This window comes from Ascaphus truei, unplaced genomic scaffold, assembly GCF_040206685.1.
Source record: "Ascaphus truei isolate aAscTru1 unplaced genomic scaffold, aAscTru1.hap1 HAP1_SCAFFOLD_1257, whole genome shotgun sequence".
NCBI classification, from domain to species: Eukaryota; Metazoa; Chordata; class Amphibia; order Anura; family Ascaphidae; genus Ascaphus; species Ascaphus truei.
In genome coordinates this window covers 63,309-88,133 of record NW_027454130.1, presented here as the reverse complement: position 1 = coordinate 88,133, position 24,825 = coordinate 63,309, and the positions used below count along the sequence as shown (strand labels likewise).

Below are 24,825 nucleotides of genomic sequence, written 5' to 3'. Positions count from 1 at the left end.
AATTGAACCACCTCAACCTTTCATAACAATCACATAGAACTGCAGCTGTGCGCTACTGCACATGTTCTTGTTATGAATGGTAGTAGATGTGGTCCTTGGGTCTTTACTTCATACTGTAGCCACCCTCTACTCATGATGTATTGAATCAATGAAAACTTGCATGGTTCAGATCACAGGAAGGGGTAGAGTAGAGATGAAAATATTCAATGTGAAACCCGTAGCAGCCGGATTGTGTGGAGTCAATAAAACGACAAATACTAAATGGTAAATGAGAAATATACACATTGCTTATCTGTCTCTGTGTAGTAATTTTCCTTCTCTTCAACTGTCCTTCAAATTTTCTCTTTTGCAAGAAAAGGAACACATGGCTTCAATATTCACTTCTGTTCTGCAGTCATCCCTCCTGAAATAAAAGTTAAGCATTGCATTGTTATTATGATAATACATACAATAAACCTTGCTCCAAACCATTTGATGCAAAGCAAATCCACCTCCCACCCACAGCTGTGCTCCTTCTAGAGCATGCATGTCAAACTCCAGTCCTCGAGGGTCCCAAACAGGCCAGGTTTTCAGTAGGGATATCCTGAAAACCTGGCCTGTTTGCTGCCCTCGAGGACTGGAGTTTGACATCCTTGTTCTTGAGCTTCTACCACGCAAGTCATCCATGTGAGTGACACTGTACTGCAGTCCTGGTCTGCACACAATCTACTGAATCAATGACATCACACTGTAAAGGCAATCTACAAGATGTATTAGTTGTCCACACTTCCGAAATGTTACTTTTATGTCCAAATCACTTATTCCCATGACCTGATATTTGTATTTGTTATTTATAGGATTGTCACAAAGAGTTGATGAGGTCACCAAATGATAGTATGTAGAGAGAAAGAGAGATCTCAGAACAGAGCCCTGATGTATACCCACAGACAGATCAATAGAAGACGAAGACATGTTAGCAACAGAGATGGAGAATGTGTGACAGGAAAGTTATGATGAAAACCAGGATAGAACTGTGTTACGGATACCAAGAGAGAGTTTAGAATATGAAGGAGGAGAGTGATTGAGAGCATCAAAACGCAGCAGATAGATCAAGTAGGATTAGTAGGGAAAAGTGACCTTGGGAATTTGCTTTAAGCACAGTCTGTAGAACGAGCTGTACGAAAGGCAGGTTGTAAAGGATCCAGGAGGGAATGTGATTTAAGAATGTTGACATTCTAGCAATTAGGAGACAAACAGCAGGAGGGATACAGGGCGGTAGTTAGTAAGGCACATAGGGTGTAGGTTGTTTCTGAGAAAAGGGTGACCACTACAGGCTTAAAGTAAGAGGGTAAAGAGCCAGAGAATAGGGAGGAATTGAAGATGTGGGTGAGAGTGGGGACTAAGAGATGCAGTAAGGTGTGAGGGGATACGATCTAGAGGGCATGTGGTAGAGGGAGAAGAGAAGATGATTAGCTTCCAGCTCTGTAAGAGAAGAAAAGGAGTCAAATGCAGAAGGAGAATTAGGTAGAAGGAGAGAAGGGGGAAGGGACAGAAGGAATCTCCTTGTGGGTGGCATCCACCTTGCCTCTGAAGTAGTCAAATGCTTGAGGAGAAGTGAAGGAAGGATGGCAAGTGTGAGGAGAAGGTTAGTGGAGGGAGTCAAATACAGGGAAAAAAAGACAGCGTAAATTAAATTTGAGTGTTGATGAATGTGAAAAAAAAGTAGTGTGGTTTGGCCCCAGAGAGCAGCTTTATACAGGACTGGAGACATTTTTACTGTAGAAAAATCAAATATCAATTGTGTGATTTCCTTCATAGGCATTAAGAACAGCGAGTGGAAGTGTGATGAACATGTTTGGGAATTTAGCCAAGGGTGTGGGCTAGAGGGACAAGTGTGTCAGAGCCTAGAGGGGGCATATAGATAGGAGGATAGCATTGTAAGAGTTAATAAGATTGTTAGTTTAAGCGGAAAGAGAGAGAGAGCAGAGAGGTTAGAGTAGATGTCAGAGGAGAGTTTAATTAAGCAGAGGCAAATCAGTGGGACAGGTAAGATGGGGTGAGGGGAATGACTGATTGTGAATGATGAGAGCAGAAGAGGTCATGTACAACTAGAGCCTTGTTAGTCAGAGAACGGACATTCCAGATGGCATAGGAGAAGGGAAGAGAAAAGTAAGGAAAGGAATGTGGATTACATTAGATAGGTTAACACTCTTAGCAGGGAGGCAGAGGCAGGGAGGCCCGATGTGTATATGAGCAGGTTCAAGATTATAAGAGATATCCCACACATCAGCAAACATAGAAGGAGACACAGAGATAGGTGTAGAGAGAGACAGAGATAGCTCTATGTAGAGAGAGAGGGACGTAGAGAGAATGAGACAGATAGGCGCAGAGAGAGGGGGCGCAGAGAGAGGAGGCGCCAAAAGAGGGGGCGCAGAGAGAGGGGGCACAGAGAATAGGATATTAAAGAGTGCTTTTCATTGAGCAGTGCAGAAATAGCTGCAATAGAGGTCTGTACAAATGGTGCAGTGTGTAGACACATGCAAAGGTAGGGGAAGGAAAGAGGAGAACATGTGGATAAAAGCAGGAGTGTGGAAGTTAGAGAAATTAGAAAAGTTTAACAGAGGAGTGAGGAAACAGCAAGCAGAAAGAACAAGAGAGAGGTTACATTGGGATGACGTTCTGTGGTAAAGAGAAAATGCTAGGAGAGAGCTTTCAAATATTAGAGGACATGAATTGAGGGAGCAAATGTATAAATCAAAACCTGAGGGGGAGGTATAGCACGAAAGCTTGCACAGCAGATTATAGTCTTAATGTTGCGTGTACCTGTCAGGGTATTCAAGAAGTTAAATTCTCACAAGTGCAGAGTTCATGATGAAATGCTGAATCTAGTCCCCCTCCAATTTAATATAACTTTTCCATTCTTCATTACTGCAAAAAGCAAACAAAACAAAACCACATTGCATTACTATTTTCAAAATGGATTGAATGGCATATTCAACAGTGACTGTGTGATGCCAATATTCCCCACTCACTCGTAGTGAAGCACATATTGTACTAGTGTTGAAAGTAGGCCGGTAGAGTCAGGTACGCAGTACTGATAAAACAATAAGTGCCCGTCGTAAGTACCAGCTCCGCAACAGTGCGGGCATCACATTAGTGACGTGGATGAACATATATGGATAAGCCCATATTAAGGCATCACGTGACCAGAGCCGTCACTGACTGGGTATACGTAAAGACGCAGGGAGATGCAAGGAAAGGGAGGGAGAGAGACAGGGAGAAGATGTGAAACGGAGGAAGGCACGGATGGAGGGAGTTCTTCCGAGCTTCTGCGGGCCTCTCTCTTTCACTGGTGCATGCCGGGAGCTGGTCCCAACATCCACAAAGTGTGTGTGTATTATTGGTTGTATTTTATGGGGGTAGGAGGGTAGTGTGTATATTGTGTGTGTGGGAGTATTATATTGTGTGTAGAGGTGCAGAGGAGAGTACTAGATTGTGTATCTTGTGTAAGGGTGTTGTGTATATTGTGTTTGGAGCTATAATATTATTGGGGAGATTAGTATTGAGGAGGTATTATAGTGTGTATTGTGGGGAGTATTAGTGTGTGTATTGTTTGTGGGTGACAGATGCTGGGGGTATGCAGCAATCCCTGCACTGAGGTCCGAGGCGGCTCTGCATCGCTCGCACGCACTGTGGACGACCAAGCATGTGCCCATGATAATCATGGCCTTAGAGGGATGAGTGTGTCAGAGCCTAGAAGGGGTATATATATAATGGAGGAGGGAGGAGGAAGGAGGAGGAGGGAGGAGGAGATGATAGCATTGTAAAAGTTAACAAGATAGTTAGTTTAAGCAGAAAGTGAGGAGAGGTTAGAGATAAGGGTAGATGTCAGAGGAGAGAGTTCAATTAAGCTGAGGTATCGAGTAGGACAGGGGTGAGGGGAATGAGAGGTGGTGGATGAGAGCAGAAGAGGTCATGTACAAATAGACCTTGTTAGTCAGAGAGCAGTCATTCCAGAGGGCACGTGAGAAGTGAAGAGTAAAGTGAGACATGGAATGTGGATTACATTAGATGGGTTAATACGCTTAGCAGGGAGGTGGAGAGAGAGAGGCAAGAGGCAGAGAGTGGTGCAGGGGTTGAGGAAGAGATGTTGCATGTACCTTATCAGAACATTAAAGAACATCAATTCACACTGGTGCAGAGTTGATGATGAATCCAGTTCACCTCCAATTCAATTTTAACAGAAATGTTTCATTCTTCATTACTGAAAAAAAAGAAAAGTAAAAAACATTTCATTACTATTTTCAAAATGGATTGAATTCCCCCAACAATGACTATGTGTTACCAATATATCCCTCTCAGTCCCACTGCAGCATATACTGTACCAGTGTGAAAGTAGGAAGGTACACAGTACCGGTAAAACAATACGTGCCGGTACTATGCACCATATGAATTATAAGGGGATGTAAATCTCCCAGTCTCTCTCCATATCCGCAACAGAGCGGGCTCCGGTCAGTGGCATGGATGCCCATATATGGGTATGCTCATATTTGGGCATCCCATGTCACTGACCGGAGCCGGCTCTGAGTATAGGGATATATGCGGAGACGCAGAGGTGCAAGGAAATGGGAGGAGGCACGGTGAGAAACAGGGAGAGACCACAGGAAGATAGAGGGCAACAACTTCCACAAGGTACTTGTATGGGTATAATTGTTTGTATTTTGTGCAGAGGGGGTAATTTCAGATAAAATACAATTCTCCACCCTCTACGAAACAATTCCACTTTGTTCAGTAAGCCAGAAAGTCTTGGTCCCATGTGGACTGAATTTAATGCAAATAAGGTCCTTAATACACAAGTAAAGAATAAAGTTACTTATTCTCTACTGTAAGAAGTGCCACATTGCCCACTATTTGGGTCCTGTGCCCAGATTGTGACCATGCATGGCAGAGGTGAGATTCCCCCAACTCCAATTTGCTACACTCTCCAAGAGAGATAATTGTGATCAGAGGTGGAACTAGGGGAGGGTGTGAGCAGGGTCACTGCCCAGGGAGTAACCTGACTGGGGGCACGGAAATCTCATTTAGTGCATATGTTGCGGCACTGCATTGATTGACCGGTCAATCTGCACTGCTGCCTGTCACAGTGACATCCTGATCGGGCACTGTGATCAGCTATAGCACTGACCCAGGTGAGATAGTTCAGCACTTTACAAGGAGGGAACAGATGTTGTGGGTGACAGATGCTGGAGGTAGGCCAAGACTGTTGGCCAGAGTAACGTGGAGACTTACTGCACTCTGCATGCCCATCCTCTCCCTGACATCAGGGGAAGGAAGTGGCCCTGGGGTGTGTGTAGGTATGCCAGATGTCAGTGTATGCATAAGTAAGTATGCCTGTGTAGTGGGAGGTGTAGGGGCGTTAAGCTGGAGGACTTAAAACAGGCACAAAAGCACATAGATACCTCTGATTATACCGCACCAAATGCTGATAATATCATGCTGTAGCTGCACTTTACAGAAGATGATGCAGATGTCATCATTGGTTGGTGGGTTCATTAAATCAATCCATCATATCATAACCACACTGTGCATATGATGTACTGAATCAGTAACACCAGGAAGACATCTCCATGTTAGGAGTAGAGTTGAAGTTAACAGAATATGTCCAGCACTGTGGTGTGTAGCCCATAAATAATAATTGTGCACATTACCAGAACAACATACTGTCAACTGCAAGATCATTTTGCTGCTTGTAGCGTATGCTCATCCTGTACAGTGTTGTAGTAGATCCGTCTCTTCAGTGTTCACTGCAACAAAAGTAAGACATTGCATTAATATTACAGACGTTTGGGGGCTGAAATCTCACTTCGCTGCGGACAATTTCCCTTTGCATAAGATTCTTGTGATTATGTCAATGATGATCAATAACTGCATCATAACACAGCCGCTCTATACAGAAGATGTACTTGCTCTCAATGGTCATGGAGGTAATACGTCACACAATGTACAGATATAGCAAGGATTATTTCTCCCACTGGTGCATTATGGCATTATGATGGGAAATGTTGTGAGATTCTGCATTATCAGCATCACTGAATCTTTTGGAAATTAAGTGATATTCTATGTTTTAATGCAATATTATGGATGATCAGCCGGTAAAATAATAATAGCTTGCTGTATCTGTAGCCATGCTCTACCCATGATGTGCTGAACCAATGACTGCAGAGAGATTCAGAGTGGTAAACATGACTGGAACGCATCTCTGAATAATGGGCAGCAAAGCAGTGCAGAATAGGAGGTGAAAGTATTTAAAATGGAAGATCCTTAGCAGCTGTGTGGGGAGTAGACAGTACAGACTGACCAAGTAAATGGTAAAAGGAGTAACTTCAACATTACTTGGCTTTGTTCTCCACATTGAAGCTTTCCTCCTCTTTAAATCACTAATACTGATGCCATGTGTAACCTGTACTGAAAGTTATATAATCTACTGGCCTAGATGAAACCATATGATGCAAACAGGATCCATCCCACTCCAGATTCATAGAATTGAACCACCTCAACCTTTCATAACAATCACATAGAACTGCAGCTGTGCGCTACTGCACATGTTCTTGTTATGAATGGTAGTAGATGTGGTCCTTGGGTCTTTACTTCATACTGTAGCCACCCTCTACTCATGATGTATTGAATCAACGAAAACTTGCATGGTTCAGATCACAGGAAGGGGTAGAGTAGAGATGAAAATATTCAATGTGAAACCCGTAGCAGCCGGATTGTGTGGAGTCAATAAAACGACAAATACTAAATGGTAAATGAGAAATATACACATTGCTTATCTGTCTCTGTGTAGTAATTTTCCTTCTCTTCAACTGTCCTTCAAATTTTCTCTTTTGCAAGAAAAGGAACACATGGCTTCAATATTCACTTCTGTTCTGCAGTCATCCCTCCTGAAATAAAAGTTAAGCATTGCATTGTTATTATGATAATACATACAATAAACCTTGCTCCAAACCATTTGATGCAAAGCAAATCCACCTCCCACCCACAGCTGTGCTCCTTCTAGAGCATGCATGTCAAACTCCAGTCCTCGAGGGTCCCAAACAGGCCAGGTTTTCAGTAGGGATATCCTGAAAACCTGGCCTGTTTGCTGCCCTCGAGGACTGGAGTTTGACATCCTTGTTCTTGAGCTTCTACCACGCAAGTCATCCATGTGAGTGACACTGTACTGCAGTCCTGGTCTGCACACAATCTACTGAATCAATGACATCACACTGTAAAGGCAATCTACAAGATGTATTAGTTGTCCACACTTCCGAAATGTTACTTTTATGTCCAAATCACTTATTCCCATGACCTGATATTTGTATTTGTTATTTATAGGATTGTCACAAAGAGTTGATGAGGTCACCAAATGATAGTATGTAGAGAGAAAGAGAGATCTCAGAACAGAGCCCTGATGTATACCCACAGACAGATCAATAGAAGACGAAGACATGTTAGCAACAGAGATGGAGAATGTGTGACAGGAAAGTTATGATGAAAACCAGGATAGAACTGTGTTACGGATACCAAGAGAGAGTTTAGAATATGAAGGAGGAGAGTGATTGAGAGCATCAAAACGCAGCAGATAGATCAAGTAGGATTAGTAGGGAAAAGTGACCTTGGGAATTTGCTTTAAGCACAGTCTGTAGAACGAGCTGTACGAAAGGCAGGTTGTAAAGGATCCAGGAGGGAATGTGATTTAAGAATGTTGACATTCTAGCAATTAGGAGACAAACAGCAGGAGGGATACAGGGCGGTAGTTAGTAAGGCACATAGGGTGTAGGTTGTTTCTGAGAAAAGGGTGACCACTACAGGCTTAAAGTAAGAGGGTAAAGAGCCAGAGAATAGGGAGGAATTGAAGATGTGGGTGAGAGTGGGGACTAAGAGATGCAGTAAGGTGTGAGGGGATACGATCTAGAGGGCATGTGGTAGAGGGAGAAGAGAAGATGATTAGCTTCCAGCTCTGTAAGAGAAGAAAAGGAGTCAAATGCAGAAGGAGAATTAGGTAGAAGGAGAGAAGGGGGAAGGGACAGAAGGAATCTCCTTGTGGGTGGCATCCACCTTGCCTCTGAAGTAGTCAAATGCTTGAGGAGAAGTGAAGGAAGGATGGCAAGTGTGAGGAGAAGGTTAGTGGAGGGAGTCAAATACAGGGAAAAAAAGACAGCGTAAATTAAATTTGAGTGTTGATGAATGTGAAAAAAAAGTAGTGTGGTTTGGCCCCAGAGAGCAGCTTTATACAGGACTGGAGACATTTTTACTGTAGAAAAATCAAATATCAATTGTGTGATTTCCTTCATAGGCATTAAGAACAGCGAGTGGAAGTGTGATGAACATGTTTGGGAATTTAGCCAAGGGTGTGGGCTAGAGGGACAAGTGTGTCAGAGCCTAGAGGGGGCATATAGATAGGAGGATAGCATTGTAAGAGTTAATAAGATTGTTAGTTTAAGCGGAAAGAGAGAGAGAGCAGAGAGGTTAGAGTAGATGTCAGAGGAGAGTTTAATTAAGCAGAGGCAAATCAGTGGGACAGGTAAGATGGGGTGAGGGGAATGACTGATTGTGAATGATGAGAGCAGAAGAGGTCATGTACAACTAGAGCCTTGTTAGTCAGAGAACGGACATTCCAGATGGCATAGGAGAAGGGAAGAGAAAAGTAAGGAAAGGAATGTGGATTACATTAGATAGGTTAACACTCTTAGCAGGGAGGCAGAGGCAGGGAGGCCCGATGTGTATATGAGCAGGTTCAAGATTATAAGAGATATCCCACACATCAGCAAACATAGAAGGAGACACAGAGATAGGTGTAGAGAGAGACAGAGATAGCTCTATGTAGAGAGAGAGGGACGTAGAGAGAATGAGACAGATAGGCGCAGAGAGAGGGGGCGCAGAGAGAGGAGGCGCCAAAAGAGGGGGCGCAGAGAGAGGGGGCACAGAGAATAGGATATTAAAGAGTGCTTTTCATTGAGCAGTGCAGAAATAGCTGCAATAGAGGTCTGTACAAATGGTGCAGTGTGTAGACACATGCAAAGGTAGGGGAAGGAAAGAGGAGAACATGTGGATAAAAGCAGGAGTGTGGAAGTTAGAGAAATTAGAAAAGTTTAACAGAGGAGTGAGGAAACAGCAAGCAGAAAGAACAAGAGAGAGGTTACATTGGGATGACGTTCTGTGGTAAAGAGAAAATGCTAGGAGAGAGCTTTCAAATATTAGAGGACATGAATTGAGGGAGCAAATGTATAAATCAAAACCTGAGGGGGAGGTATAGCACGAAAGCTTGCACAGCAGATTATAGTCTTAATGTTGCGTGTACCTGTCAGGGTATTCAAGAAGTTAAATTCTCACAAGTGCAGAGTTCATGATGAAATGCTGAATCTAGTCCCCCTCCAATTTAATATAACTTTTCCATTCTTCATTACTGCAAAAAGCAAACAAAACAAAACCACATTGCATTACTATTTTCAAAATGGATTGAATGGCATATTCAACAGTGACTGTGTGATGCCAATATTCCCCACTCACTCGTAGTGAAGCACATATTGTACTAGTGTTGAAAGTAGGCCGGTAGAGTCAGGTACGCAGTACTGATAAAACAATAAGTGCCCGTCGTAAGTACCAGCTCCGCAACAGTGCGGGCATCACATTAGTGACGTGGATGAACATATATGGATAAGCCCATATTAAGGCATCACGTGACCAGAGCCGTCACTGACTGGGTATACGTAAAGACGCAGGGAGATGCAAGGAAAGGGAGGGAGAGAGACAGGGAGAAGATGTGAAACGGAGGAAGGCACGGATGGAGGGAGTTCTTCCGAGCTTCTGCGGGCCTCTCTCTTTCACTGGTGCATGCCGGGAGCTGGTCCCAACATCCACAAAGTGTGTGTGTATTATTGGTTGTATTTTATGGGGGTAGGAGGGTAGTGTGTATATTGTGTGTGTGGGAGTATTATATTGTGTGTAGAGGTGCAGAGGAGAGTACTAGATTGTGTATCTTGTGTAAGGGTGTTGTGTATATTGTGTTTGGAGCTATAATATTATTGGGGAGATTAGTATTGAGGAGGTATTATAGTGTGTATTGTGGGGAGTATTAGTGTGTGTATTGTTTGTGGGTGACAGATGCTGGGGGTATGCAGCAATCCCTGCACTGAGGTCCGAGGCGGCTCTGCATCGCTCGCACGCACTGTGGACGACCAAGCATGTGCCCATGATAATCATGGCCTTAGAGGGATGAGTGTGTCAGAGCCTAGAAGGGGTATATATATAATGGAGGAGGGAGGAGGAAGGAGGAGGAGGGAGGAGGAGATGATAGCATTGTAAAAGTTAACAAGATAGTTAGTTTAAGCAGAAAGTGAGGAGAGGTTAGAGATAAGGGTAGATGTCAGAGGAGAGAGTTCAATTAAGCTGAGGTATCGAGTAGGACAGGGGTGAGGGGAATGAGAGGTGGTGGATGAGAGCAGAAGAGGTCATGTACAAATAGACCTTGTTAGTCAGAGAGCAGTCATTCCAGAGGGCACGTGAGAAGTGAAGAGTAAAGTGAGACATGGAATGTGGATTACATTAGATGGGTTAATACGCTTAGCAGGGAGGTGGAGAGAGAGAGAGGCAAGAGGCAGAGAGTGGTGCAGGGGTTGAGGAAGAGATGTTGCATGTACCTTATCAGAACATTAAAGAACATCAATTCACACTGGTGCAGAGTTGATGATGAATCCAGTTCACCTCCAATTCAATTTTAACAGAAATGTTTCATTCTTCATTACTGAAAAAAAAGAAAAGTAAAAAACATTTCATTACTATTTTCAAAATGGATTGAATTCCCCCAACAATGACTATGTGTTACCAATATATCCCTCTCAGTCCCACTGCAGCATATACTGTACCAGTGTGAAAGTAGGAAGGTACACAGTACCGGTAAAACAATACGTGCCGGTACTATGCACCATATGAATTATAAGGGGATGTAAATCTCCCAGTCTCTCTCCATATCCGCAACAGAGCGGGCTCCGGTCAGTGGCATGGATGCCCATATATGGGTATGCTCATATTTGGGCATCCCATGTCACTGACCGGAGCCGGCTCTGAGTATAGGGATATATGCGGAGACGCAGAGGTGCAAGGAAATGGGAGGAGGCACGGTGAGAAACAGGGAGAGACCACAGGAAGATAGAGGGCAACAACTTCCACAAGGTACTTGTATGGGTATAATTGTTTGTATTTTGTGCAGAGGGGGTAATTTCAGATAAAATACAATTCTCCACCCTCTACGAAACAATTCCACTTTGTTCAGTAAGCCAGAAAGTCTTGGTCCCATGTGGACTGAATTTAATGCAAATAAGGTCCTTAATACACAAGTAAAGAATAAAGTTACTTATTCTCTACTGTAAGAAGTGCCACATTGCCCACTATTTGGGTCCTGTGCCCAGATTGTGACCATGCATGGCAGAGGTGAGATTCCCCCAACTCCAATTTGCTACACTCTCCAAGAGAGATAATTGTGATCAGAGGTGGAACTAGGGGAGGGTGTGAGCAGGGTCACTGCCCAGGGAGTAACCTGACTGGGGGCACGGAAATCTCATTTAGTGCATATGTTGCGGCACTGCATTGATTGACCGGTCAATCTGCACTGCTGCCTGTCACAGTGACATCCTGATCGGGCACTGTGATCAGCTATAGCACTGACCCAGGTGAGATAGTTCAGCACTTTACAAGGAGGGAACAGATGTTGTGGGTGACAGATGCTGGAGGTAGGCCAAGACTGTTGGCCAGAGTAACGTGGAGACTTACTGCACTCTGCATGCCCATCCTCTCCCTGACATCAGGGGAAGGAAGTGGCCCTGGGGTGTGTGTAGGTATGCCAGATGTCAGTGTATGCATAAGTAAGTATGCCTGTGTAGTGGGAGGTGTAGGGGCGTTAAGCTGGAGGACTTAAAACAGGCACAAAAGCACATAGATACCTCTGATTATACCGCACCAAATGCTGATAATATCATGCTGTAGCTGCACTTTACAGAAGATGATGCAGATGTCATCATTGGTTGGTGGGTTCATTAAATCAATCCATCATATCATAACCACACTGTGCATATGATGTACTGAATCAGTAACACCAGGAAGACATCTCCATGTTAGGAGTAGAGTTGAAGTTAACAGAATATGTCCAGCACTGTGGTGTGTAGCCCATAAATAATAATTGTGCACATTACCAGAACAACATACTGTCAACTGCAAGATCATTTTGCTGCTTGTAGCGTATGCTCATCCTGTACAGTGTTGTAGTAGATCCGTCTCTTCAGTGTTCACTGCAACAAAAGTAAGACATTGCATTAATATTACAGACGTTTGGGGGCTGAAATCTCACTTCGCTGCGGACAATTTCCCTTTGCATAAGATTCTTGTGATTATGTCAATGATGATCAATAACTGCATCATAACACAGCCGCTCTATACAGAAGATGTACTTGCTCTCAATGGTCATGGAGGTAATACGTCACACAATGTACAGATATAGCAAGGATTATTTCTCCCACTGGTGCATTATGGCATTATGATGGGAAATGTTGTGAGATTCTGCATTATCAGCATCACTGAATCTTTTGGAAATTAAGTGATATTCTATGTTTTAATGCAATATTATGGATGATCAGCCGGTAAAATAATAATAGCTTGCTGTATCTGTAGCCATGCTCTACCCATGATGTGCTGAACCAATGACTGCAGAGAGATTCAGAGTGGTAAACATGACTGGAACGCATCTCTGAATAATGGGCAGCAAAGCAGTGCAGAATAGGAGGTGAAAGTATTTAAAATGGAAGATCCTTAGCAGCTGTGTGGGGAGTAGACAGTACAGACTGACCAAGTAAATGGTAAAAGGAGTAACTTCAACATTACTTGGCTTTGTTCTCCACATTGAAGCTTTCCTCCTCTTTAAATCACTAATACTGATGCCATGTGTAACCTGTACTGAGAGTTATATAATCTACTGGCCTAGATGAAACCATATGATGCAAACAGGATCCATCCCACTCCAGATTCATAGAATTGAACCACCTCAACCTTTCATAACAATCACATAGAACTGCAGCTGTGCGCTACTGCACATGTTCTTGTTATGAATGGTAGTAGATGTGGTCCTTGGGTCTTTACTTCATACTGTAGCCACCCTCTACTCATGATGTATTGAATCAACGAAAACTTGCATGGTTCAGATCACAGGAAGGGGTAGAGTAGAGATGAAAATATTCAATGTGAAACCCGTAGCAGCCGGATTGTGTGGAGTCAATAAAACGACAAATACTAAATGGTAAATGAGAAATATACACATTGCTTATCTGTCTCTGTGTAGTAATTTTCCTTCTCTTCAACTGTCCTTCAAATTTTCTCTTTTGCAAGAAAAGGAACACATGGCTTCAATATTCACTTCTGTTCTGCAGTCATCCCTCCTGAAATAAAAGTTAAGCATTGCATTGTTATTATGATAATACATACAATAAACCTTGCTCCAAACCATTTGATGCAAAGCAAATCCACCCCCCACCCACAGCTGTGCTCCTTCTAGAGCATGCATGTCAAACTCCAGTCCTCGAGGGTCCCAAACAGGCCAGGTTTTCAGTAGGGATATCCTGAAAACCTGGCCTGTTTGCTGCCCTCGAGGACTGGAGTTTGACATCCTTGTTCTTGAGCTTCTACCACGCAAGTCATCCATGTGAGTGACACTGTACTGCAGTCCTGGTCTGCACACAATCTACTGAATCAATGACATCACACTGTAAAGGCAATCTACAAGATGTATTAGTTGTCCACACTTCCGAAATGTTACTTTTATGTCCAAATCACTTATTCCCATGACCTGATATTTGTATTTGTTATTTATAGGATTGTCACAAAGAGTTGATGAGGTCACCAAATGATAGTATGTAGAGAGAAAGAGAGATCTCAGAACAGAGCCCTGATGTATACCCACAGACAGATCAATAGAAGACGAAGACATGTTAGCAACAGAGATGGAGAATGTGTGACAGGAAAGTTATGATGAAAACCAGGATAGAACTGTGTTACGGATACCAAGAGAGAGTTTAGAATATGAAGGAGGAGAGTGATTGAGAGCATCAAACGCAGCAGATAGATCAAGTAGGATTAGTAGGGAAAAGTGACCTTGGGAATTTGCTTTAAGCACAGTCTGTAGAACGAGCTGTACGAAAGGCAGGTTGTAAAGGATCCAGGAGGGCATGTGATTTAAGAATGTTGACATTCTAGCAATTAGGAGACAAACAGCAGGAGGGATACAGGGCGGTAGTTAGTAAGGCACATAGGGTGTAGGTTGTTTCTGAGAAAAGGGTGACCACTACAGGCTTAAAGTAAGAGGGTAAAGAGCCAGAGAATAGGGAGGAATTGAAGATGTGGGTGAGAGTGGGGACTAAGAGATGCAGTAAGGTGTGAGGGGATACGATCTAGAGGGCATGTGGTAGAGGGAGAAGAGAAGATGATTAGCTTCCAGCTCTGTAAGAGAAGAAAAGGAGTCAAATGCAGAAGGAGAATTAGGTAGAAGGAGAGAAGGGGGAAGGGACAGAAGGAATCTCCTTGTGGGTGGCATCCACCTTGCCTCTGAAGTAGTCAAATGCTTGAGGAGAAGTGAAGGAAGGATGGCAAGTGTGAGGAGAAGGTTAGTGGAGGGAGTCAAATACAGGGGAAAAAAGACAGCGTAAATTAAATTTGTGTGTTGATGAATGTGGAAAAAAAAGTAGTGTGGTTTGGCCCCAGAGAGCAGCTTTATACAGGACTGGAGACATTTTTACTGTAGAAAAATCAAACATCAAGTGTGAGATTTCCTTCATAGGCATTAAGAACAGTGAGTGGAAGTGTGATGAACATGTTTGGGAATTTAGCCAAGGGTGTGGGTTAGAGGGACGTGTGTGTCAGAGCTTGAAGGGGCATATAGAGGATAGCATTGTAAGAGTTAATAAGATTGTCAGTTTAAGCAGAAAGAGAGAGAGAGAGCAGAGAGGTTAGAGTAGATGTCAGAGGAGAGTTTAATTAAGCAGAGGAAAATCAGTGGGACAGGTAAGATGGGGTGAGGGGAATGACTGATTGTGAATGATGAGAGCAGAAGAGGTCATGTACAACTAGAGCCTTGTTAGTCAGAGAACGGACATTCCAGAGGGCATAGGAGAAGGGAAGAGAAAAGTAAGGAAAGGAATGTGGATTACATTAGATAGGTTAACACTCTTAGCAGGGAGGCAGAGGCAGGGAGACCCGATGTGTATATGAGCAGGTTCAAGATTATAAGAGATATCCCACACATCAGCAAACATAGAAGGAGACACAGAGATAGGTGTAGAGAGAGACAGATGGGCGCAGAGAGAGAGGGGGCGCAGAGAGAGAGGGGGCGCAGAGAGAGAGGGGGCGCAGAGAGAGAGGGGGCGCAGAGAGAGAGGGGGCGCAGAGAGAGAGGGGGCGCAGAGAGAGAGGGGGCGCAGAGAGAGAGGGGGCGCAGAGAGAGAGGGGGCGCAGAGAGAGAGGGGGCGCAGAGAGAGAGGGGGCGCAGAGAGAGGGGGCGCAGAGAATAGGATGTACATGAGTGCTTTTCATTGAGCAGTGCAGAAATAGCTGCAATAGAGGTCTGTACAAATGGTGCAGTGTGTAGACACATGCAAAGGTAGGGGAAGGAAAGAGGAGAACATGTGGATAAAAGCAGGAGTGTGGAAGTTAGAGAAATTAGAAAAGTTTAACAGAAAAGTGAGGAAACAGCAAGCAGAGAGAACAAGAGAGAGGTTACATTGGGATGACGTTCTGTGGTAGAGAGAAAATGCTAGGAGAGAGCTTTCAAATATTAGAGGACATGACTTGAGGGAGCAAATGTATAAATCAAAACCTGAGGGGGAGGTATAGCACGAAAGCTTGCACAGCAGATTATAGTCTTAAAGTTGCGTGTACCTCTCAGGGCATTCAAGAAGGTAAATTCTCACAAGTGCAGAGTTCATGATGAAATGCTGAATCCAGTTCCCCTCCAATTTAATTTTAATATAACTTATCCATTCTTCATTACTGCAAAAAGCAAACAAAACAAAACCACATTGCATTACTATTTTCAAAATGGATTGAATGGCATATTCAACAGTGACTGTGTGATGCCAATATTCCCCACTCACTCGTAGTGAAGCACTTATTGTACTAGTGTTGAAAGTAGGCCGGTAGAGTCAGGTACGCAGTACTGAAAAAACAATAAGTGCGCGTCGTAAGTACCAGCTCCGCAACAGTGCGGGCATCACATTAGTGACGTGGATGAACATATATGGATAAGCCCATATTAAGGCATCACGTGACCAGAGCCGTCACTGACTGGGTATACGTAAAGACGCAGGGAGATGCAAGGAAAGGGAGGGAGAGAGACAGGGAGAAGATGTGAAACGGAGGAAGGCACGGATGGAGGGAGTTCTTCCGAGCTTCTGCGGGCCTCTCTCTTTCACTGGTGCATGCCGGGAGCTGGTCCCAACATCCACAAAGTGTGTGTGTATTATTGGTTGTATTTTATGGGGGTAGGAGGGTAGTGTGTATATTGTGTGTGTGGGAGTATTATATTGTGTGTAGAGGTGCAGAGGAGAGTACTAGATTGTGTATCTTGTGTAAGGGTGTTGTGTATATTGTGTTTGGAGCTATAATATTATTGGGGAGATTAGTATTGAGGAGGTATTATAGTGTGTATTGTGGGGAGTATTAGTGTGTGTATTGTTTGTGGGTGACAGATGCTGGGGTATGCAGCAATCCCTGCACTGAGGTCCGAGGCGGCTCTGCATCGCTCGCACGCACTGTGGATGACCAAGCATGTGCCCATGATAATCATGGCCTTAGAGGGATGAGTGTGTCAGAGCCTAGAAGGGGCATATAAATATATAATGGAGGAGGGAGGAGGGAGGAGGAGGAGATGATAGCATTGTAAAAGTTAACAAGATAGTTAGTTTAAGCAGAAAGTGAGGAGAGGTTAGAGATAAGGGTAGATGTCAGAGGAGAGAGTTCAATTAAGCTGAGGTATCGAGTAGGACAGGGGTGAGGGGAATGAGAAGTGGTGGATGATGAGAGCAGAATAGGTCATGTACAAATAGACCTTGTTAGTCAGAGAGCAGACATTCCAGAGGGCACGTGAGAAGTGAAGAGTAAAGTGAGACATGGAATGTGGATTACATTAGATGGGTTAATACGCTTAGCAGGGAGGTGGAGAGAGAGAGGCAAGAGGCAGAGAGTGGTGCAGGGGTTGAGGAAGAGATGTTGCATGTACCTTATCAGAACATTAAAGAACATCAATTCACACTGGTGCAGAGTTGATGATGAATCCAGTTCACCTCCAATTCAATTTTAACAGAAATGTTTCATTCTTCATTACTGAAAAAAAAGAAAAGTTAAAAACATTTCATTACTATTTTCAAAATGGATTGAATTCCCCCAACAATGACTATGTGTTACCAATATATCCCTCTCAGTCCCACTGCAGCATATACTGTACCAGTGTGAAAGTAGGAAGGTACACAGTACCGGTAAAACAATACGTGCCGGTACTATGCACCATATGAATTATAAGGGGATGTAAATCTCCCAGTCTCTCTCCATATCCGCAACAGAGCGGGCTCCGGTCAGTGGCATGGATGCCCATATATGGGTATGCTCATATTTGGGCATCCCATGTCACTGACCGGAGCCGGCTCTGAGTATAGGGATATATGCGGAGACGCAGAGGTGCAAGGAAATGGGAGGAGGCACGGTGAGAAACAGGGAGAGACCACAGGAAGATAGAGGGCAACAACTTCCACAAGGTACTTGTATGGGTATAATTGTTTGTATTTTGTGCAGAGGGGGTAATTTCAGATAAAATACAATTCTCCACCCTCTACGAAACAATTCCACTTTGTTCAGTAAGCCAGAAAGTCTTGGTCCCATGTGGACTGAATTTAATGCAAATAAGGTCCTTAATACACAAGTAAAGAATAAAGTTACTTATTCTCTACTGTAAGAAGTGCCACATTGCCCACTATTTGGGTCCTGTGCCCAGATTGTGACCATGCATGGCAGAGGTGAGATTCCCCCAACTCCAATTTGCTACACTCTCCAAGAGAGATAATTGTGATCAGAGGTGGAACTAGGGGAGGGTGTGAGCAGGGTCACTGCCCAGGGAGTAACCTGACTGGGGGCACGGAAATCTCATTTAGTGCATATGTTGCGGCACTGCATTGATTGACCGGTCAATCTGCACTGCTGCCTGTCACAGTGACATCCTGATCGGGCACTGTGATCAGCTATAGCACTGACCCAGGTGAGATAGTTCAGCACTTTACAAGGAGGGAACAGATGTTGTGGGTGACAGATGCTGGAGGTAGGCCAAGACTGTTGGCCAGAGTAACGTGGAGACTTACTGCACTCTGCATGCCCATCCTCTCCCTGACATCAGGGGAAGGAAGTGGCCCTGGGGTGTGTGTAGGTATGCCAGATGTCAGTGTATGCATAAGTAAGTATGCCTGTGTAGTGGGAGGTGTAGGGGCGTTAAGCTGGAGGACTTAAAACAGGCACAAAAGCACATAGATACCTCTGATTATACCGCACCAAATGCTGATAATATCATGCTGTAGCTGCACTTTACAGAAGATGATGCAGATGTCATCATTGGTTGGTGGGTTCATTAAATCAATCCATCATATCATAACCACACTGTGCATATGATGTACTGAATCAGTAACACCAGGAAGACATCTCCATGTTAGGAGTAGAGTTGAAGTTAACAGAATATGTCCAGCACTGTGGTGTGTAGCCCATAAATAATAATTGTGCACATTACCAGAACAACATACTGTCAACTGCAAGATCATTTTGCTGCTTGTAGCGTATGCTCATCCTGTACAGTGTTGTAGTAGATCCGTCTCTTCAGTGTTCACTGCAACAAAAGTAAGACATTGCATTAATATTACAGACGTTTGGGGGCTGAAATCTCACTTCGCTGCGGACAATTTCCCTTTGCATAAGATTCTTGTGATTATGTCAATGATGATCAATAACTGCATCATAACACAGCCGCTCTATACAGAAGATGTACTTGCTCTCAATGGTCATGGAGGTAATACGTCACACAATGTACAGATATAGCAAGGATTATTTCTCCCACTGGTGCATTATGGCATTATGATGGGAAATGTTGTGAGATTCTGCATTATCAGCATCACTGAATCTTTTGGAAATTAAGTGATATTCTATGTTTTAATGCAATATTATGGATGATCAGCCGGTAAAATAATAATAGCTTGCTGTATCTTAGCCATGCTCTACCCATGATGTGCTGAACCAATGACTGCAGAGAGATTCAGAGTGGTAAACATGACTGGAACGCATCTCTGAATAATGGGCAGCAAAGCAGTGCAGAATAGGAGGTGAAAGTATTTAAAATGGAAGATCCTTAGCAGCTGTGTGGGGAGTAGACAGTACAGACTGACCAAGTAAATGGTAAAAGGAGTAACTTCAACATTACTTGGCTTTGTTCTCCACATTGAAGCTTTCCTCCTCTTTAAATCACTAATACTGATGCCATGTGTAACCTGTACTGAGAGTTATATAATCTACTGGCCTAGATGAAACCATATGATGCAAACAGGATCCATCCCACTCCAGATTCATAGAATTGAACCACCTCAACCTTTCATAACAATCACATAGAACTGCAGCTGTGCGCTACTGCACATGTTCTTGTTATGAATGGTAGTAGATGTGGTCCTTGGGTCTTTACTTCATACTGTAGCCACCCTCTACTCATGATGTATTGAATCAACGAAAACTTGCATGGTTCAGATCACAGGAAGGGGTAGAGTAGAGATGAAAATATTCAATGTGAAACCCGTAGCAGCCGGATTGTGTGGAGTCAATAAAACGACAAATACTAAATGGTAAATGAGAAATATACACATTGCTTATCTGTCTCTGTGTAGTAATTTTCCTTCTCTTCAACTGTCCTTCAAATTTTCTCTTTTGCAAGAAAAGGAACACATGGCTTCAATATTCACTTCTGTTCTGCAGTCATCCCTCCTGAAATAAAAGTTAAGCATTGCATTGTTATTATGATAATACATACAATAAACCTTGCTCCAAACCATTTGATGCAAAGCAAATCCACCTCCCACCCACAGCTGTGCTCCTTCTAGAGCATGCATGTCAAACTCCAGTCCTCGAGGGTCCCAAACAGGCCAGGTTTTCAGTAGGGATATCCTGAAAACCTGGCCTGTTTGCTGCCCTCGAGGACTGGAGTTTGACATCCTTGTTCTTGAGCTTCTACCACGCAAGTCATCCATGTGAGTGACACTGTACTGCAGTCCTGGTCTGCACACAATCTACTGAATCAATGACATCACACTGTAAAGGCAATCTACAAGATGTATTAGTTGTCCACACTTCCGAAATGTTACTTTTATGTCCAAATCACTTATTCCCATGACCTGATATTTGTATTTGTTATTTATAGGATTGTCACAAAGAGTTGATGAGGTCACCAAATGATAGTATGTAGAGAGAAAGAGAGATCTCAGAACAGAGCCCTGATGTATACCCACAGACAGATCAATAGAAGACGAAGACATGTTAGCAACAGAGATGGAGAATGTGTGACAGGAAAGTTATGATGAAAACCAGGATAGAACTGTGTTACGGATACCAAGAGAGAGTTTAGAATATGAAGGAGGAGAGTGATTGAGAGCATCAAACGCAGCAGATAGATCAAGTAGGATTAGTAGGGAAAAGTGACCTTGGGAATTTGCTTTAAGCACAGTCTGTAGAACGAGCTGTACGAAAGGCAGGTTGTAAAGGATCCAGGAGGGCATGTGATTTAAGAATGTTGACATTCTAGCAATTAGGAGACAAACAGCAGGAGGGATATAGGGCGGTAGTTAGTAAGGCACATAGGGTGTAGGTTGTTTCTGAGAAAAGGGTGACCACTACAGGCTTAAAGTAAGAGGGTAAAGAGCCAGAGAATAGGGAGGACTTGAAGATGTGGGTGAGAGTGGGGACTAAGAGATGCAGTAAGGTGTGAGGGGATACGATCTAGAGGGCATGTGGTAGAGGGAGAAGAGAAGATGATTAGCTTCCAGCTCTGTAAGAGAAGAAAAGGAGTCAAATGCAGAAGGAGAATTAGGTAGAAGGAGAGAAGGGGGAAGGGACAGAAGGAATCTCCTTGTGGGTGGCATCCACCTTGCCTCTGAAGTAGTCAAATGCTTGAGGAGAAGTGAAGGAAGGATGGCAAGTGTGAGAAGAAGGTTAGTGGAGGGAGTCAAATACAGGGGAAAAAAGACAGCGTAAATTAAATTTGTGTGTTGATGAATGTGGAAAAAAAAGTAGTGTGGTTTGGCCCCAGAGAGCAGCTTTATACAGGACTGGAGACATTTTTACTGTAGAAAAATCAAACATCAAGTGTGAGATTTCCTTCATAGGCATTAAGAACAGTGAGTGGAAGTGTGATGAACATGTTTGGGAATTTAGCCAAGGGTGTGGGTTAGAGGGACGTGTGTGTCAGAGCTTGAAGGGGCATATAGAGGATAGCATTGTAAGAGTTAATAAGATTGTCAGTTTAAGCAGAAAGAGAGAGAGAGAGCAGAGAGGTTAGAGTAGATGTCAGAGGAGAGTTTAATTAAGCAGAGGAAAATCAGTGGGACAGGTAAGATGGGGTGAGGGGAATGACTGATTGTGAATGATGAGAGCAGAAGAGGTCATGTACAACTAGAGCCTTGTTAGTCAGAGAACGGACATTCCAGATGGCATAGGAGAAGGGAAGAGAAAAGTAAGGAAAGGAATGTGGATTACATTAGATAGGTTAACACTCTTAGCAGGGAGGCAGAGGCAGGGAGACCCGATGTGTATATGAGCAGGTTCAAGATTATAAGAGATATCCCACACATCAGCAAACATAGAAGGAGACACAGAGATAGGTGTAGAGAGAGACAGATAGGCGCAGAGAGAGAGGGGGCGCAGAGAGAGAGGGGGCGCAGAGAGAGAGGGGGCGCAGAGAGAGAGGGGGCGCAGAGAGAGAGGGGGCGCAGAGAGAGAGGGGGCGCAGAGAGAGAGGGGGCGCAGAGAGAGAGGGGGCGCAGAGAGAGAGGGGGCGCAGAGAGAGGGGGCGCAGAGAATAGGATGTACATGAGTGCTTTTCATTGAGCAGTGCAGAAATAGCTGCAATAGAGGTCTGTACAAATGGTGCAGTGTGTAGACACATGCAAAGGTAGGGGAAGGAAAGAGGAGAACATGTGGATAAAAGCAGGAGTGTGGAAGTTAGAGAAATTAGAAAAGTTTAACAGAAAAGTGAGGAAACAGCAAGCAGAGAGAACAAGAGAGAGGTTACATTGGGATGACGTTCTGTGGTAGAGAGAAAATGCTAGGAGAGAGCTTTCAAATATTAGAGGACATGACTTGAGGGAGCAAATGTATAAATCAAAACCTGAGGGGGAGGTATAGCACGAAAGCTTGCACAGCAGATTATAGTCTTAAAGCTGCGTGTACCTCTCAGGGCATTCAAGAAGGTAAATTCTCACAAGTGCAGAGTTCATGATGAAATGCTGAATCCAGTTCCCCTCCAATTTAATTTTAATATAACTTATCCATTCTTCATTACTGCAAAAAGCAAACAAAACAAAACCACATTGCATTACTATTTTCAAAATGGATTGAATGGCATATTCAACAGTGACTGTGTGATGCCAATATTCCCCACTCACTCGTAGTGAAGCACTTATTGTACTAGTGTTGAAAGTAGGCCGGTAGAGTCAGGTACGCATTACTGAAAAAACAATAAGTGCGCGTCGTAAGTACCAGCTCCGCAACAGTGCGGGCATCACATTAGTGACGTGGATGAACATATATGGATAAGCCCATATTAAGGCATCACGTGACCAGAGCCGTCACTGACTGGGTATACGTAAAGACGCAGGGAGATGCAAGGAAAGGGAGGGAGAGAGACAGGGAGAAGATGTGAAACGGAGGAAGGCACGGATGGAGGGAGTTCTTCCGAGCTTCTGCGGGCCTCTCTCTTTCACTGGTGCATGCCGGGAGCTGGTCCCAACATCCACAAAGTGTGTGTGTATTATTGGTTGTATTTTATGGGGGTAGGAGGGTAGTGTGTATATTGTGTGTGTGGGAGTATTATATTGTGTGTAGAGGTGCAGAGGAGAGTACTAGATTGTGTATCTTGTGTAAGGGTGTTGTGTATATTGTGTTTGGAGCTATAATATTATTGGAGAGATTAGTATTGAGGAGGTATTATAGTGTGTATTGTGGGGAGTATTAGTGTGTGTATTGTTTGTGGGTGACAGATGCTGGGGTATGCAGCAATCCCTGCACTGAGGTCCGAGGCGGCTCTGCATCGCTCGCACGCACTGTGGATGACCAAGCATGTGCCCATGATAATCATGGCCTTAGAGGGATGAGTGTGTCAGAGCCTAGAAGGGGCATATAAATATATAATGGAGGAGGGAGGAGGGAGGAGGAGGAGATGATAGCATTGTAAAAGTTAACAAGATAGTTAGTTTAAGCAGAAAGTGAGGAGAGGTTAGAGATAAGGGTAGATGTCAGAGGAGAGAGTTCAATTAAGCTGAGGTATCGAGTAGGACAGGGGTGAGGGGAATGAGAAGTGGTGGATGATGAGAGCAGAATAGGTCATGTACAAATAGACCTTGTTAGTCAGAGAGCAGACATTCCAGAGGGCACGTGAGAAGTGAAGAGTAAAGTGAGACATGGAATGTGGATTACATTAGATGGGTTAATACGCTTAGCAGGGAGGTGGAGAGAGAGAGGCAAGAGGCAGAGAGTGGTGTAGGGGTTGAGGAAGAGATGTTGCATGTACCTTATCAGAACATTAAAGAACATCAATTCACACTGGTGCAGAGTTGATGATGATTCCAGTTCACCTCCAATTCAATTTTAACAGAACTTTTTCATTCTTCATTACTGCAAAAAAAAAAGTATAAAACATTGCATTACTATTTTCAAAATGGATTGAATTCCCCCAACAATAACTATGTGTTACCAATATATCCCTCTCAGTCCCACTGCAGCACATACTGTACCAGTGTGAAAGTAGGAAGGTACACAGTAACGGTAAAACAATACGTGCCGGTACTATGCACCATATGAATTATAAGGGGATGTAAATCTCCCAGTCTCTCTGCATATCCGCAACAGAGTGGGCTCCGGTCAGTGGCATGGATGCCCATGTATGGATATGCTCATATTTGGGCATCCCATGTCACTGACCGGAGCCGGCTCTGAGTATAGGGATATATGCGGAGACGCAGAGGTGCAAGGAAATGGGAGGAGGCACGGTGAGAAACAGGGAGAGACCACAGGAAGATAGAGGGCAACAACTTCCACAAGGTACATGTATGTGTATAATTGTTTGTATTTTGTGCAGAGGGGGTAATTTCAGATAAAATACAATTCTCCACCCTCTACGAAACAATTCCACTTTGTTCAGTAAGCCAGAAAGTCTTGGTCCCATGGGGACTGAATTTTAATGCAAATAAGGTCCTTAATACACAAGTAAAGAATATAGTTACTTATTCTCTACTGTAAGAAGTGCCACATTGCCCACTATTTGGGTCCTGTGCCCAGATTGTGACCATGCATGGCAGAGGTGAGATTCCACCAACACCAATTTGCTACACTCTCCAAGAGAGATAATTGTGGTCAGAGGTGGAACTAGGGGAGGGGGTGAGCAGGGTCACTGCCCAGGGAGTAACCTGACAGGGGGCACGGAAATCTCATTTACTGCATATGGTGCGGCACTGCATTGATTGACCGGTCAATCTGCACTGC

General features: G+C 43.8%; 1 long non-coding RNA gene across 12 annotated transcripts in view; it reads right to left on the bottom strand.

The window, feature by feature from the left end:
* The window catches only part of LOC142475501 (uncharacterized), a 96,695-nt gene that overhangs the window by 8,827 nt on the left and 63,043 nt on the right, over positions 1-24,825 (bottom strand). For 9 of the 12 annotated variants that reach the window (XR_012790979.1, XR_012790978.1, XR_012790986.1 and 6 more), the window contains 11 exons: positions 23,855-23,958; positions 19,939-20,058; positions 18,824-18,919; positions 17,276-17,379; positions 13,326-13,445; positions 12,210-12,305; positions 10,662-10,765; positions 6,804-6,923; positions 5,688-5,783; positions 4,140-4,243; positions 284-403 (listed from right to left, as the gene is read on the bottom strand). This is a non-coding gene — a long non-coding RNA (uncharacterized LOC142475501). The remainder of the gene's footprint in view (positions 1-283; positions 404-4,139; positions 4,244-5,687; positions 5,784-6,803; positions 6,924-10,661; positions 10,766-12,209; positions 12,306-13,325; positions 13,446-17,275; positions 17,380-18,823; positions 18,920-19,938; positions 20,059-23,854; positions 23,959-24,825) is intronic. The other 3 variants (XR_012790985.1, XR_012790984.1, XR_012790983.1) reach the window with 3 other exon arrangements.